The sequence below is a fragment of the Podarcis filfolensis genome, assembly GCF_964270895.1.
Source record: "Podarcis filfolensis genome assembly, chromosome: 7".
Classification (NCBI taxonomy): domain Eukaryota; kingdom Metazoa; phylum Chordata; class Lepidosauria; order Squamata; family Lacertidae; genus Podarcis; species Podarcis filfolensis.
Window position 1 is genome coordinate 54047492 of NC_139603.1, and position 15927 is coordinate 54063418.

Below are 15927 nucleotides of genomic sequence, written 5' to 3' on the forward strand. Positions count from 1 at the left end.
GAAACAGTTTGTCTATCTTGAAATGATGGCCACTCAGCTGTATCTACACAGTGGTTAATGCCTTCAGATTAGCAAGACTTCCATTAGCAGAAGTTAGCAGAAGTCATGCCGATTCATCCACAGGAAGGCTCCCCTGCCAGAGGTTTAACAACTCTTAACTTTACAATCTTATTGTGCTCGCCTTTCTTCTAAGGTAAGCCTTGGTTTCCCTCATTTTATAGATAGAGGGATTACAAGCTGAAACGCTGAGAGCTGTCCAAGGCCGTGCAGTGCATGCAACTGAATCAGGCTATGTACGCATTAGTGGCTTAAAACGTAGTGAAGGTATTTCCCCTCCTGCTGTGATTCAAGCCACATTTGCCCCTTGCTGTACACATCAGAGACGGGTAAGAGGGTGTCTTTACCCAATGCGTATTATCCTGTTTGGTTTCCCCCCATGCAACCTCCCCCCCCGAACACCTCTCCACAAAGCTGACATTTGCACATGTGCAACAGATGCCTCAAATGTACATAACTGGCTGACCCCAGCAAAGTGGATGTGGCTTGTTTTCCGGCTGAAGCAAAGCTGCTTTGATGAAAAATGCAATACACAGCACTTCTCAAGAACCTACAGAACCGATAACCAATATAGATTGTGGCTAAACTGGGGTGGCACATCTCGTTTCGCCACTTGAGGCAAAATGGGAAGCGCTGCCTTGCCCTGCTGTTGCCACTTCTCTGCCCACCTTGTCACCTCTGCTGCTGGCTTTCATCTTGAATAAGATCTTGCTGAAATCACACACAATCTATCTTGCTGATCTTGGCTCTGCTTCTGTGGCGAGGGAAAGGCACCTATAGGGCAGCTGCCTTGGGTACCTTCCTCCTGAGGTACCTACCTCAGTATGCCTAAGGGCAGAGCCAGCTCTGGGTTGACCTCATGTGTATGTGGCTTCAAAAACTAGCAATGGGAGTACACTGGATGCAAAATAAATGGTGATGTGTCTACAGCCACACAGCTGATCCTGCGTAGTAACTGTTATGTGTTTGGAAGGTGTCAGTCTGAATGGTACCCTGGGTCCCTTTCCAGTTCTCCGGATCCTGTGTCTGTGGGGGTAGAATGTTTAAGAGCAAGCTTGCCAAACTAGTCCCTTTGTCAAGGCAATGGCTTAAATACCACAATTTAGCATAACCAAAGTTGCTCCGTGCCACAGAAGGGACAGAAGGGTCTCACCCCCACTGCCTCACCTAGCTGCTATGTAGAACAATAGGCTAGTGTGTGTGACAGTCAGTTGGGTCCGGATTGCTAGAAGCTGCTAGCATAACATGTGCTGGGCTTTGGGGGCTCCCCTGGAAACCTAAAGGAGAAGCAAGATCTGTTGGGGTGTCATTGCTGCCAGCCTCTCCATTCTCCATATGCTCAGGTGGTATATGTGTGTAAATAAAACCGTATCTCCAAAAGACACCACCATCTCCATTGGCCCTAAGGAAGCGGAACCCTGGGGAAGCACCAGAACCCCTTGCATTTCTCCTGGCTCCGAGACTGGGGTGGTGTAACGCAGCACTGGAGCATGTGGCTAGAGTATTGATCTTCAGAGGCCTTCCTTATGCAATCAAGGTTTCTATTCCCCATTTCACTAGAGGGGTCTAAAGGCCGGAAGGCCCTGCTTTGCCCAGGACCACGCGAGCCAGACTTGGGCAGGCTTCTTGGGGGGAGACTAGGCCCCGATGGAGGCTCCTTTCCGAGGCTGGCGACGGCGAAGAGCTGGGACCAGAGTCCACTTGGCTTGGCTATTTTTATCCCCTCACGCACCGGGTTGCTTCGGTCAGAATAATTACTGCCCACCCACAAGGAAGGCGCGCAGCTGCTTTCCTGGGGTTGACCGAGCTCGGAGCCGCGGGCCGAGTCCCCTCCCCACCGCCCCCTCCGCGCCGTGGGGCCGGCTGCCCTCAAGAGCCCCGGCTGCGAGCGCGAGAAAGAGCGAGCGAGTTCTCCCGCTCTCGGAGCGGGTGTGTCCGCACTGCCACTGCCCTTGGAGCGCCTCGTCGCCGTCCCGCCGGGACCCGCCTTTCGGTTTCCAAGAAAGATTCCCCCCCCCCGCCCGCCATCCCGGCTCCCCCCCCTCGCCGGCCGGCCACCTTCCCGACCTGCTATGCAAATTTCCCGGGACCAGGAAGTGAGCGGCGAAGCCTCAGCCCCCGACAGGCTGCGAAAGCCGCCCAAGTTCCTCTCTGCGAGGGAGCAGGACGGGCGCTTGGCAGGAGGCGGCGGCGGCGGCTGGCTGGTTCCCCTCGGGCGTGCTCTCAGTTCCCCTGTGGCCGAGAAAACGGCGCGGCTGCCGGCGAGGCGCTCCTGCCGGGCTCGGGCTCTATCCGGGCCATTGGGCTGAAGCAGCGAGCGTGGACTTCCCAAGCTCGGGACCCCGGGGAAAGTAAGTGGGCTCCCCTCACCCTCTCGGCAAAGCCCCGGTTGGGTGGCGGGAAGGAGCGGCTGGAAGGTGGCTTGGCTTCCGAAGGACGAAGCCTGGCCATTTGAACTTCTCCCGCCGCTTCCGAAGCATTTATGCCGCTTCCCCGCCGCGCTTCGGGCTAATAGCGTCGGTGTTGTTGCTGCTGCTGCTGCTTTTAGCCACGTAGCAAAGTCCTGTTGCCCTGCAGAGAGAAAGCTGAATCTTCGCTGGTTGGTTCCTCATAATTTCCTCCATGAGGTAGATGCCCCCTGTCTAAAAATCTGTGGGTTGCTTTAGTGCAAGGCTGCGGCGTGCCTACTCAAGAGTAAGCCCCATTGAGTTCAGTGGAACTTACTCGCAGGTAAGCGTGCATAGGGTTGCAGCGACACTGATGTCGCCCAGGGCAGGAGCACCTGGGCTCGTGCTTGGCCAAACCTGCGCGAACAGTGGTGCAGCTCTTTCCCTTGCATTTTGCCAGCCAAACATAACTTTCGCACATACAAAGACGGTCCTTTCTTTCGAAGGGGGAGAAAGGCTGCGCGAGATAAGTCCCGAACAAGGGGAAAGAAGGCGTGGCCATAGATTTTTAGGTCGATTACAGGAGTATTTCTCTATCGTGAAGTGGCGCGGGGGGGTGGAGATCAATGAGTAGAGAGCATTGCTGGAGATTGGGATTCCTATCAACCGTGAAGTTTCCTGGGAGGAGGGCTTTGATAAATCCCTTTCTCTCAGCTGCAGCCTTTCGGGCTTTTGTATCATTTTTAGATAACCACCTTGCATAATTCAGCTGCGGTAATATACCAAGGGAGCTTTTATTTTTCACCAATAAGCCCTGAAATCTGATAAATGCTCCTTCCCTCTGTGCGCTCTCTTTTATTAAAATGAAAATTATTAAAGTGCTGTATTGTGAACCATACGCGGAGCACATTTTAAAAAAAGAGGAAGTGTGGTACTAATCGGACAGTACGCGCGCCTGACCCCTAGAGGAGCTTCTATCTGGACCCCAGATTAAAACATGTTACAGTAGTTTAGTTAAAAGGAAGTAGCGTTATTTTCGCAGTGGCTCGCTTTTCCTTTAGCCTGCGGGAAGGGGCGTTTATCCGGCCTATTCTCTCATGTGGTGCTGATGAATTCTTAAGGTCATCTGACTGGTTGTTTTAGTCCTTTGTAAGTACTGCTCACATTTTCCTGCCTTCTTGTTACTATCGGAGTTTGTTTGCTTAAGGAAAAAAACTTTGGGAACTCATCTGATATTGATGCATTATAATCTATTGTTCCCCACAGGGAACACTCTGATGACTTTTCTTTTTTGTTAAGCTCTGTTAAGTAATCAAAAGGTTTAGTAAAAGTAAAGCTTGCAATGAATCACCACAAGTGCTAGTGTTTTGTTTTGTTTTGTTTTGTTACCATTCATGATTAATTTGTCGGATTTAGAAATCTGGGCGGAACTAAAGTTAACAATTACATAAAAAGGAATCCTAAAGCAAACAGATATAATGCTGAATAAATTAAAGTTTTCATTTGTTTTATTCTAAGCTTCCCCAATTGATATTTCACAAAGTTGGTATTTTCTCCAAAACCGGAACAGCTGCAAAAATGGCTTCCTGTCTTCTTAGCCACGCAAAAGGGAACCAACCAAATATATATATGTATTAAGCACTGGTGCCTTGGGAAGCAAAGGCAGGAAACTAAAGTGTTTGCTTTGTTTGTTTACCCCAGAGTAGAAAGCATTGTGATATTAAAGTCAATCAGCGATCAGGTCTACACATACTTAGCTGCAACAATGCTACATCACAGGTATCCACAAACTGTTCTCTGAATAGTAAGTAGTTTAGTCCTTGGCTATGTAAATGCAATGACTATTGTACCATTTGGGAGTCACATCTAGTAAATGTATTTGCAGAATGATCTGAAATAAACGTTGAAGGCAGTGGAAGCTGGTCTATTAGGGTAAATGGGACTCTGTCTTACTGACCAGCCTCAGCCAGGCCTTACCTACCTACTTTCTTAGTTATAATCAGCTTCTTCCTCTGTAGTCTCAGTTTTCCTCCTATAAAACTCAGCAGGGAAGGAAGCAGGATGGTGAGAAAACTAGAATGAGTTGCCTCTGCCTACCATTCTCCTGCCTCACCAGTTGCAGGAGGCATCAAGCCACTACTGGTTGAAGGATAGTCATGACAAGATGGGGACTCTGTGCACACACTCCATAGAAGACAGAATGATAAAGTGGACACAAAGATTGTGCCAAAAGCCCAAGCAGCATCTTGTGCTGTAGCTCCCCACGGGGTGCCCTCCATGCTACAGTGGCTGTTGTAGTATTCTGGTTTGAAGTAAAGTACTGAAGAAGAAATAGATTGCTGCTTTTGATAAAGTTTTGAATTATGCAGAGTTAATTTAAGTAAGGGATGGCAAACCTGTGTTGCTTTTGTTGGACACAGAGTGGAAAGTTAGTTTTATTCACATTTTAATAAAGAAAGGCTTTGCATATTCATAGCTGGTAGTGACCACACACTTCACCAGAAGAACAGACATTGTCAAAAGGTTTTCCGCTCCAGAAGGGACAACGTACTTAAAATGACATACTCTTTTGTGGCATCGCAGAAGTGTATCAAAATATATAGATCTGATTATTTTTCACCTAGGTCAAAATTAATTACTTTCTTTTTCCATGGCAGTTTTTGTGAGATAAATCATGACTAGCAGCACACTGTGCTTTAGAAGAGCGATTCTTTCAGCCAGCAAAGAGTTAAGAGGTTATGCATAATGGACTTCTAAATAGAAAGTGAGTGTGCTTCCTCAAAATAAAAGTTGGATGCTTGTTTAAAGGGTTGCATGTAGAACTAGAGGAATGAACATGGGTTCTAGTTACCTTTGCAAGTGAAATAATTCCTCAGGGGCTTCTGCCAGTGAACTTTTGGCTTCGAACTGGCTTTAATTACTCAGCTGTACTGCAGTGACTTCCCTTTTTTTTGTATTTCTGTGGACATTTTTCGTTTCCAAATTTCAAATGATTGACACTTGAGAGGTTTCCGTGCAGCCGTGGTTTGTACAGTCACAGGTGATTTCATCATGCTTGGAAAGAAACCCCAAGACAAGGCAAGGCATCTTACAGTACTTTAAACCAGGAATTGAGAACCTGTGGTCCTCGGGACCTGATGGATTTGCCATGCTGGCTGGGACTTATAACAGCTGGAGTCTTAACAACATCTGACTATCTACTATTTAATGCATGGCTGCACTGTTGAGTCAACTTATTTTGTCAAAAGAACCTTAAGCTATCATACATGGGGGCTACCGTTGGCTCATGGGACTTGATACAAAAGAAGTTTCCATGCTTTTAATAGCTGTGTAGCAGCTTTTAATAATATTTATAGATAACACAGGTATAGCCAACATGGTGACCTCCATTTATTGGACTCCAACTCCCATCATCCCTAGCCACTGGCCATGCTGGCTGGAGCTGATGGGAATTGGAGTCCAATATCACATGGAGGCTATATCTGACACAATGTGTAATATATAATTCCAGTGCTTTTTTGGGGGGGTACCCAGGGATATGCATACCCCTAAACATTTTCTGAATCTAAGTTTGGCCTCATTGAGGGGCAGTATTTCAATATGAGCAGGAAAATGAGAGTACCCCTAAACATTTTTTCAGAACAAAAGCACTGTATAATTCTATATATTGAGGTACCTGCCAAAGTGACAACTTCTATACATCTTGCCTATCTTCCTTTCTATCTGTTTACCCAGGCAGCTGTTTACCATTTGTGTACCATTTGTGTACTTGCCATGCTCTAGTACTTTGAGACTGCAATCTTACACCTACTGAAGTGGAAGTAAACCCCACTGAACTCAATGTGTCTTACTTCTGAATAGACATGTAGCAGATGACACTTCTAATCCCATTCCACAGAGTCGCTGAGGCAACCCAGCCAGATGTGTGGGGTATAAATAAAGTATTATTATTAAATTATTATTATTATTTTATTCTACTGCTTCAAACATCTGGTCAGTTGTATCATCATCTGGTAGAGTGCATGTTCTGTTGAAGGGACCGTTCCGCTACCCTGTTGCTAAAGATGGTGCCACAGTTCCTTTTGTTGAGGTTTCATTATTTCATGCAGGAAGTCTGTTTTTTTAAAAAGAATTTCTTTCAGCTACATTGGCATTAGAAGGCTGAATAATTTTGAGGGAGTGCTATGAGCTCCCTGTTCTCCAGTGGTTTCTCTTCCCCCTCCGCAGGGGATCGTTTCCCCAAAAAAAGACAAACGCAAAGAGAAAACAGAAACACTGCTCTGCTTTTCCAAGGCAGGGGTGAGGTTGGGAGAGTCTAGATCAGAATCAATAGAATTAATAATGAAATATATTGAATTTGCAACACACAGTTCCAAAAATACCATAAATGCCATTTAATTAAAGCTTACATTGGCAGACTGCACAGGTGTTTTTTTAATATATATATATACCGGTATATATGAAATCACAGATCCGGTTCTTGCCAGAACTGCAGGAATGTTGATACAAGGCATCAGTTGTCATGGGTCTTCATTTTTATTTTACATAGGATGATGACAAAACACCTAAGAAATCTGCTTTTCATGATAATGCACCAGGGGATGTCCTCTAGGGAACCGTTCTGCATACAGTCGCTGTGTTGGTGACTGCAGCACTATAATGACTCCTCTTCCTCTCCTTACTCCCTTTCTTCACTTTTCAGTGGTGATTGTTTCAGTTTGGGAATGGAAACTAGCTAGAGCTGCATGCATGCTTACGAGCTGATCCCAACTCTGATGATAACATGATACTATACATGCACTTCTATTTTCATTCACAGGATGCCTGTCCTGCCTTTCTCCAGATAGTCTCAAAACAGCTTACATTGCAAAGCACTAAAATACAATAACCAACACACATGAAACAGCACATAAAAATACATAAAATGTAGTCGGCAATTAAAAGCCCTAATAGAGACAGCACTAAAGGCGATTAAAAGGATATCTGATCCATATAAATCTATTAAATGTACAAGGGAACAGAATGAGCTTTGCTTGGTGCCTAAAAGCTAGCAAGCAAGAGATGTTGTAGCTTAAACCTTCCCACTGGAGTCAATGGAGATCCCAAAATGAAAGCTTCCCTGCACATCACCTTTTATATCTCTCCGTCCCCCATTCCCCTAGGATTTCATGTCAGCTAAACATTTTCTATTAAGCTACCACTTCACATAGTGGTAGTGGTACCACCCCATGCTGGCTGATGTGACTAGAATCCTTATATTTGACTACTAGTGGATAAAGTGGGAGGGAAGATGCTATGTTGTAGGCCTGGCCCCCCAGAGAGGCTCTATGAGAGTTCCTTCTCTGGTCTGCTCCTGTGACTGTGATTATGGTATTGTTCTCTAGTGTGGGAGGCCTGGTTTCAACTCCAAGCTTGTTTCCAGTAGGTTCCCCAAAATGTAGGTTTTGCATTGTGGAGGCCCCAATTTTATCTCCATAGGGTACAAATTGAGCCCAAACCTCTTATAACCCATTGCTTACCTTTCTCTCCTGCCTCCAGCAACGATGTTGCTGAAGACTTCATTCTTGTACAAATGGCTTCCTTCCCTTTACTTTGCAAAAAGCTAGTTCTCCTCACACAGGCACCCAGCATGTTCTATTTAGTATTGTTAGTGTTTACTGTGTGGAATCACTGGCACCGAAACAGGAATTGAACCCTTTTCCTGAGAAGCTTCTGGGTTCTACCTGTATTTGCCTTCTGCCTGCTGGGGCCTCTGGTGGAGGAAGCCGAGTTTTCTGTTCCTGGTTGGGTAGCAACTTAGAAATACTAGCAAACAGAAATAGATCTCAACACAACGGAGATGGCTATAACCAGGTGACCTTTGTGCCTGCTCAGTCCAGGTGCTGTTGGAGGTCAACTTTGAGGATTCTGAGAAAGAGAACCTATCCAGTTGACGCCGACACAAAACCCTACACGTACACTGTAAAGAAATATAAATTTCACCGCCACTTCTCCCCCACTATTCTTCTTGACCTTATACTTGACCTTATACTGTACTCTACACTAACGTCTCATAACAAATGTAACTGATCTATAGAAAACCTGAACTGTACAACCTGAAAAATGAGACAAGGCATGTACTTTTGTAAACCAAGAAAATCTTTAATAAAAAAATATTATTATTTAGGATTCTGCTTTCCCTTCTTAATGTTCTTTATCTTTAAACTTGGTCCTTCACATAGAGGGCTGTGTTTTTTGCCAGCCCTTCAGATAAAGGGTTGTCACTTGTGAAGAAGGACACACACTCACCTTTATTTCTGGGAGCATAGTTGTGCACTGTGTGTGAGATGGGTGTGCTGCTATGGTGCTTCTGTTATCACCATGTGCTGTTGACTGGTGGCATGCATGCATAGCTAATGTGCAGACGTCCTCAGCATGCAACGTTTTTAACAAGCTGCTGTCTTGCGGGGGTGTTGTTAGTTTTTGTTTCCACAGGTTTTGAGTTGTTTGTTCTGCTGCTCTAAGTTTGTACAACACTCTTCCCCACTCCCCACCACCCCCACGTCATGTATTGATATGATAGCTTGCACACTGGAAAAAGCAAATTGGTGGCCATCAACTGCCAGTGTGCAATATTCATGGAAAGTGGGAAGAGGGAAGGCAGGCATCATCATACTGGGGACGCCAGTAGCTTCCTAAAGATGCTGTGTGCTACTGCCTGACCTGTGTTTCTTTACCAACAATTCAGTGCAAGGGTGGGGGACCTGTGGTCCTCCTGATGTTCCTGGATTATCACTTGCAACATTCCTGACCATTGGCTTTTGTGTCTGGGGCTTATGGAATTGGAGTCCAAACATCCAGTGGGACACCAGATTAGGTAGGGAAGGCTGATGTAGAGCAATGGAATGAACTTTCTCGAAAGATGGTGGGCTCTCCTCCATTGGAAATCTTAAAGCAGAAGTTGGTTGGTCATCTGCCATGGATGCTTTAGTTGAGATTCTTTCATTGCAGGGGATTGAACTTGATGACTCTTGGGGTCCCTTCCAACTCTATGATTCTGTGAATGGTGTTCTGAACAACTTCAGCTTTGTCAACGTATGCTAGCTATTACCAGTTTATTCTTTAAAACAGCCTGCGGCCATGCTGGACTCCATCCTCCAGTTGTAGTTCAAAACATTTGGAGGGCACCAGGTTGAACATAGGAAGTGCCTGCTGGATCAGGCCAATGGCCCATCTAGTCCAGCAACCTGTTCTCAGCGGCCAACCAGATGCCGGTGGGGACTTGCAAGTAGGAGACCTGGGCACAAGAACACTCTCTATTTCTGTGGTCTCCAGAAGCTGGTATTCAGAAGCATCTGACAGTGGAGGTAGAACATACCTGATATAGCTAATAGTCATTGAAAAAGACTGCTCTCAAGTTTTAGAGTCTAAAATAGGGTTGGGGAATCGGGTATTACCAAATTCTTATTTTCCCAGTGCTATTTTTCTAGAAAAAGGGTGCCAGGACTCACCTTGTTCTCTTATAATGTCAATGGCACCCACCTGAGAGATGCTGGAATGGAGTTCTGGCTGAAAGAAGCCCTGCCCCTAGCCATTGTGGCTCAAATTTGAGGTGCGGGTGGGGCAGGGCTTGTAAGCTACCACATATCAACTCAAGGGAGGTGACTTCAATCCTGTTTTTTTCAGGGATTGGCTGCTTGACAAAATTATCCAAGAGGGATTCAGTTGTGCAGCTGATCCAGCACTAGCTCATAGCCAGTGACTCAAGCCTGCTTTCTGCAGGGATCAACTGTGGGGAACTCATTTGTGCAGCTGAGTCACCCATGTCCAAACTGGGACCCATGCTGGGCTAAATTTGGTCTGCAGACTGGAGGTTTCCCACCCCTTTAGAATATTCTAAAAGAAAAGTGAAAGATACTATGATACATAGGGTGCTAAGGTGTGTGTGTGTTTTTTTTCACACAGTAGCTCTGTTACTCTAGTAAAGCTTTGATAGCTTTCATAATGTACATCTCTGGTGATCTGAAGATTTAATGTATTAATATGTTATGTTTTTCTAAATGTCAAATCTGTGACAGTAGTTAAAGATGCTACTTCATGGGTGTAGCCAGGGGGTGCAGGCAGAGGGGCAGCTCCCCCCCATCAAGTAAATAAATAAAAATACTTAACTGACTAATTGAATTACAGATAACTTGGTTCTGCCCCCCCAAAAAAACAGAAAGCCTGCCCCCCTTAAAATAACCTTTATGTTTTAGGCTGTTTATTGTATGCACTTCACATCCCTCAATCCTGCTCTTAAGCAGATATCCCATTCAGAATTCTCTGGTGAATCATCTGCTACCAGGCAAATATCTCGGCTTCCCCCACCTCCAATGATAGGGCTCAAAGCGTGACTCCAAACCACCTGACTCCACTACCTGTTTCAGGGATGGGGAATCTGTGGCTTCCACATGGGAACTGAAGTTTGTTAAGCATTCTGGTTTTGCCTGCAGAGTCTGGATTCAGAAAATCTCTCCCAGACTACCACTACACCTAAGTCCCTCTGGTTCTATGCAACTTAGACAACATTTTAAAAGAGAGTAAATTTTGATCTTGGAAAGCCCTGAGTTAAATAAGAGGTGTGTAGACTTCTAGTCTGTGTACAATAAAACATATGGAAGGTGTGCATTGATTGGATCTTCTGAATGGAATCTACATTCACATGTAACTTTTGGACATGCAGCTTCTCATACTTATGAACCTATAGCTTTGTAGATATACAGAAGGTAGCACATCAATGTTTTCTTAGCACATAAGAATCTTATACTGGGCAGGAGCTTCAGTTGAACACAAGTCTTCTCTGCCTTGGGCTTACTGTATCTCTATTATGTTATTCTATTTTCCCCCAGGCTTGGTACCCAATATATGTATTTTTAAATTGAGATATTGGCAACTGAACTTAAACGCTTCTAGTGCTGAGCTATAGTTCCTCCTGTGTGACTATTAATCCCATAAGAATTTAAGAAGAGCTCTGCAGGATCACACCCAAAGCCCATCTGTTCCATCATCCTGTGCCTCATAGAGACTTACCATATTTTATCCATACCATCCATAATTATGTTCACCTGTACCACGTCCCTTTTTACTCTGCCCCCCCCAAGTGAAAAGCCCAAAACATTGAGGATGAACGTGTAGGATGACTTGCCCCAGCCCCCTGATCATTTGGGTTGCCTTTTTATTCACGTTTTCTAGTTCTGCATTATCCAGGATTGTCATTCGTATTCCACGTGTAGTCACACTACAGGTTTAAGGAAAGGCCTTGGGCAGTTTTGTTTTTCATCCTTTTCATAATGGTTCCTAACATGGAATTAGCCTCCCCGCCCCCCAATGAAGCTCAGTCTGCCTTTGAGAAGTTTCTTGTTCAATCTGTATCAGCCCTTGACAAGATTGTATTGTTTTCTTCCTGCCTTCTCTTAGTCGCTGAGATTTATTACTGAGTGCAGACATGCGGGTGTCATGTCATGTTTCCCATAACGATGTTATGTTGTTGCATTTCGCTAAAACATTTGTTTTGGAGAAATGCAACAATAAATTGTTGCCATTGAATAGAGTTTAGCAAAATATTGGGGCTAGAAGAATACATTTTCTTTGGATTCTCCAGCCATCTCTGATAACTGCAGGTTACAAGAGATGCCTTTTTGCCAAGTCTCTTCCACCTCAGACTTTCTGTTTAAATGATTTATTTGCAAAATGAAGGTGGGAAGCATAGGTTGAAAGATGCTGGAGATTCAGATGAGGAGTGAAAGTTCTTGCCATGAACGGGAAGGAGGAAGTGAAGAAATCTATATTTGGAGCTCAGCCAAGCTAATGGATGCAGAATTGGTAAAGCAGTAACTGCAGTTGTGACCAATTTAAATTGGTTTAAAAAGTATACAGGCTTTAAGTAATAGAGAACATGAAGTCACCCTTACATTACTCTATTTCATGGGTAGGCAACTAAGGCCTGGGGGCCAGATCCAGCCCAATCGCCTTCTAAATCCGGCCTGCGGACGATCCGGGAATCAGCATGTTTTTACATGAGTGTCCTTTTATTTAAAATGCATCTCTGGGTTATTTTTGATGCATAGGAATTCGTTCTTTTTTTTTTCTTCCCCAAAATATAGTCCGGTCCCCACACAAGGTCTGAGGAACAGTGGACTAGCCCCCTGCTGAAAAAGTTTGCTGACCCCTGCTCTATTTCATTGTTGAATGTCCCAGAAAGTTGTCCCCATGGATATTGACGGTTTATTGCAACGCTCAAAAGTCATCCAACTATATATAGACAGGAAGTAGATAACAGTTTCCACAGGCGTATCTGGTACTGCCCCAGACAGACATGTGAATCTCCTATGATGCTACTTTCTTTCGTACCTCCAATGTACATTGGTTGCCTATAGTTGAACTTAGCAACACATAAACCTCTTTGGCTCTCATCTGGCTTGATGTGTGATGCTAGTGAGCAAAGGGTTTAGAAAACGGTAGAAACTGAATGAACAATATTTATTAAAATATTTGTATACCACTGTGTGAGGCAGCCACATGCTCCTCAGCCAAGCAGGTTAAAGAAAAGGAGGGAGTAACAAGCTGAATCGGCGCCTGCCCCCCTCCGTCATTTGATTAATGCACTTTTATCTGCATCTGACTCCGGTCCAGTGTTGAAGGAAGGACGGAAGAGAAGTGTGGGGAACAACCAACTGCTGGGATGTAATGGGTGGGACAGACATGTGAATGACAGACTCCATCATGTCTAGTTGTGACTTCCATTTAATGAATAATGAACAGTCTCATGAGCAGCCTCTTGCCCCATTGCCTGCTGCCTCTTTTTTTCCTTCCTGTTGCTCCCATGCACACACCCAGCACATGCAGTTGTTTCATCTGTGTCTTTTGCTGCATTTGCAGATTCCAGTCTTTAGCAACTTTCACTTCACTCCTGCACAAGTACAAGAACAGAAAGCAGACTATGATATTCAAAGGCCTCCCCCTTTCTTTGTCTGCAATAAGCAGCTCACAAGAAATATTTCTGGGAAGAGTGGGAAAGCATCTACAAAAACATGAACAACTAAGTAAGCAGGCACCTCTTTTAACCCAGGCTTCCCACCTATAAGGCTACCTAAGAAGAATTAAACAAGAAGCACCAGAGAGTGGCACTTCTTACAGTTGACCACAGGGCTGGCCCAAAACATTTTGGTACCTGAGGCAAACCACAAAATGGTGTCCCCTCTCCCCACCAAGGAATAAGGGGTGAGTAAAGATCTACATCAGGAACAAGGACAGACTGCATTGTGATCTGTGGCCCCTATGGATTCTGCCACCTGAGGCGCTTGCCTCACCTGATGTGTGGACCGGCCCTGGTTGACCAAGTTTATCACTTTTACTCAACTGTCACACATGCAACACTTGCAAGCCCTTCCCCTCCAAGTGATGGTTTTAAATAGGAAAGCACTAAGAAGAAAAACAAGTTGCCTTATTATTATTATTAGCATATTACTCAGGTACATAGTTTGTTTCACACACTAACTTCCTGACAAAATAAATAACCTGAATGAGAGTGGGTTCTTTCATCAGGCCTGCCTTAGCCTGAACCCTTCAGACAGAAGGTGTCAGTTTCTTGTCCACCAATAGTTTTCTTCTTAAGCCTTATTTTCTTTCCCTTCCCTGAACTACATTGTATAGCACCTATTTGTTGAGCTTTGCTTACTGTTCTGCTAGGATAGGGCCCATTCAGTTGTCTTCTTTATTGTGCATTCACGATGCTTTGTGCTTATGATCATAATGTGGTGATTATAGATGTTCCTGCTTTCAATACTGTTTGCCCCTGCCAGTGTTAGAAACTAAGGTATGAAAGCTAGGAGCTAAATGGCACCTTAAACCTAGGTTATGGGCGCAACAATGGAATGTCTAGGCGCACTTTTTAATAACAAGAATACAAAGCTGAAAGTGTATGAACTGCAGTTAAAATATTATGTTCATTTTTCACATGGTCTAGTCCTCCCCCCCCCCCGCCGATATTCTTAAGAAGGTCTCTTCTTCAGTCTTCAGAGAGCAGATGGAAGTGGGGGCAGAATAAGGTCCTCCTTTCCTTCCACTCTGCAGTTTTAATCAGAAATCTTTGGCGCAATACTGTGCCCAGAGATCATAAACTGCTTGTGCTAATAAAAATGCGCCTAGAACAATGGGAGTTTCGAACACTGGCCCCTGCAACCACTTTGAGAAGTTACACTTCTTCATCTCCAAACAGTGCATGCCTTATAGCTTTCTGCTGAAATCCAGTTACTTTTCTATACCACAAATGTTTTGGGAGTTTGTTTTTGTCCATATTTTGTTGTGGTATAGCACTAAGGTGCCCCTCCAGACAGCAGTAATGTAATATTGAGAAAGCACCTTAGAACACTTAATAAAGCAGAATTATGTGTGGAGCATCTGGTATAAATTCACCCCTAGTGCACTACTGTATTATTACTTCAATGACCATATTACAGAATACACTCAGGAAAAAACCACCAGGCTGGAGGGGCCCATATGTGCATAGATGGCTTCATACCCCACCCCCACTTGAACACAGAGTACACCGTACTGTATTCTTCTACTGGAAAAAAGAAGCAGAGTGATGACAGATCTGTTGGCTTTAAGAAACAGGGGCAAATTACTCCCCTTGCCCTGGGCTAGGAGATCAGATAAGCTGAAGAGTATTACTGAGAGGGTCAATTGGTTATGCAGGCAGTTAAGTGGTGCATGCAAGTACACCATGCATTTGTTGCAATCTTTGCTATTGCAACAGGATAATTAGTGCTCGCTAACTATGCCTTTAGGGAAGGGAGTCAGTCATAAAGGGAAATGACACAAAAAATGTTAGTTCTTGAAATAGGGAAGTACACAGCTTTTAGGAGCCTCAGGCCTTTAGAGCCTATTCCCCCACCATCTTCCACCCAGACAAAAAACAGTCAGATGCCTTTTCAAGTTGTGAAACTCAAACTACAGTAGTACTGTATTAATGGGCTGGTAAAGGACTCCTGTCTGAAATCCTGGAGAACCGTGGCTAGTCACCAGTGGTCTCAGTACCTGGTCCTACAGCTTGACTCGCTATAAGGCAGCTTCTTGTCTTCTTATGAAATGCATGATCAACTTTGGTGATAACATAACCTACAGCATAAGGCTGTTCAGTATCTGATGAGAGAACACTTGCCGTGTTGACCTACCACTTTGTGGCTTAGCACAGGAATTATATCATTTAATTACGCATATAGATGTGACAGACTCCTGAAACATCTATTTCTGGATCATGGTTGAAATATTTTTCCTATTCCACTTTCTGTTTCACTTAAAAAAACCCCCCAACAGATTCCCCTTTTCACAGAATTGTTCAGTCCCATGATCTGTTAAAAATGAACAGGAAATGACGACCCTTCCTTATTAGTGCAAACTCCAATGTGAAATCATCACACTTATATACTGAGTATTTTTCCATCCTCCACACTTCATTAGTTGT

The 15927-nt window shown here is 44.5% G+C and overlaps 1 protein-coding gene across 4 annotated transcripts in view; it reads left to right on the forward strand.

Moving 5' to 3' along the window:
- Positions 1 to 1964: 1964 nt before the first annotated feature.
- The window catches only part of LYN (LYN proto-oncogene, Src family tyrosine kinase), a 43999-nt gene continuing 30036 nt past the window's right edge, over positions 1965 to 15927 (forward strand). The window contains exon 1 of one of the 4 annotated variants that reach the window (XM_083623002.1): positions 1965 to 2408. The gene's annotated coding sequence lies outside the window, so the exon portion shown is untranslated. Of the gene's footprint in view, positions 2409 to 3467; positions 3594 to 15927 lie in introns of those variants that run through there. The other 3 variants (XM_083623004.1, XM_083623003.1, XM_083623005.1) reach the window with 3 other exon arrangements.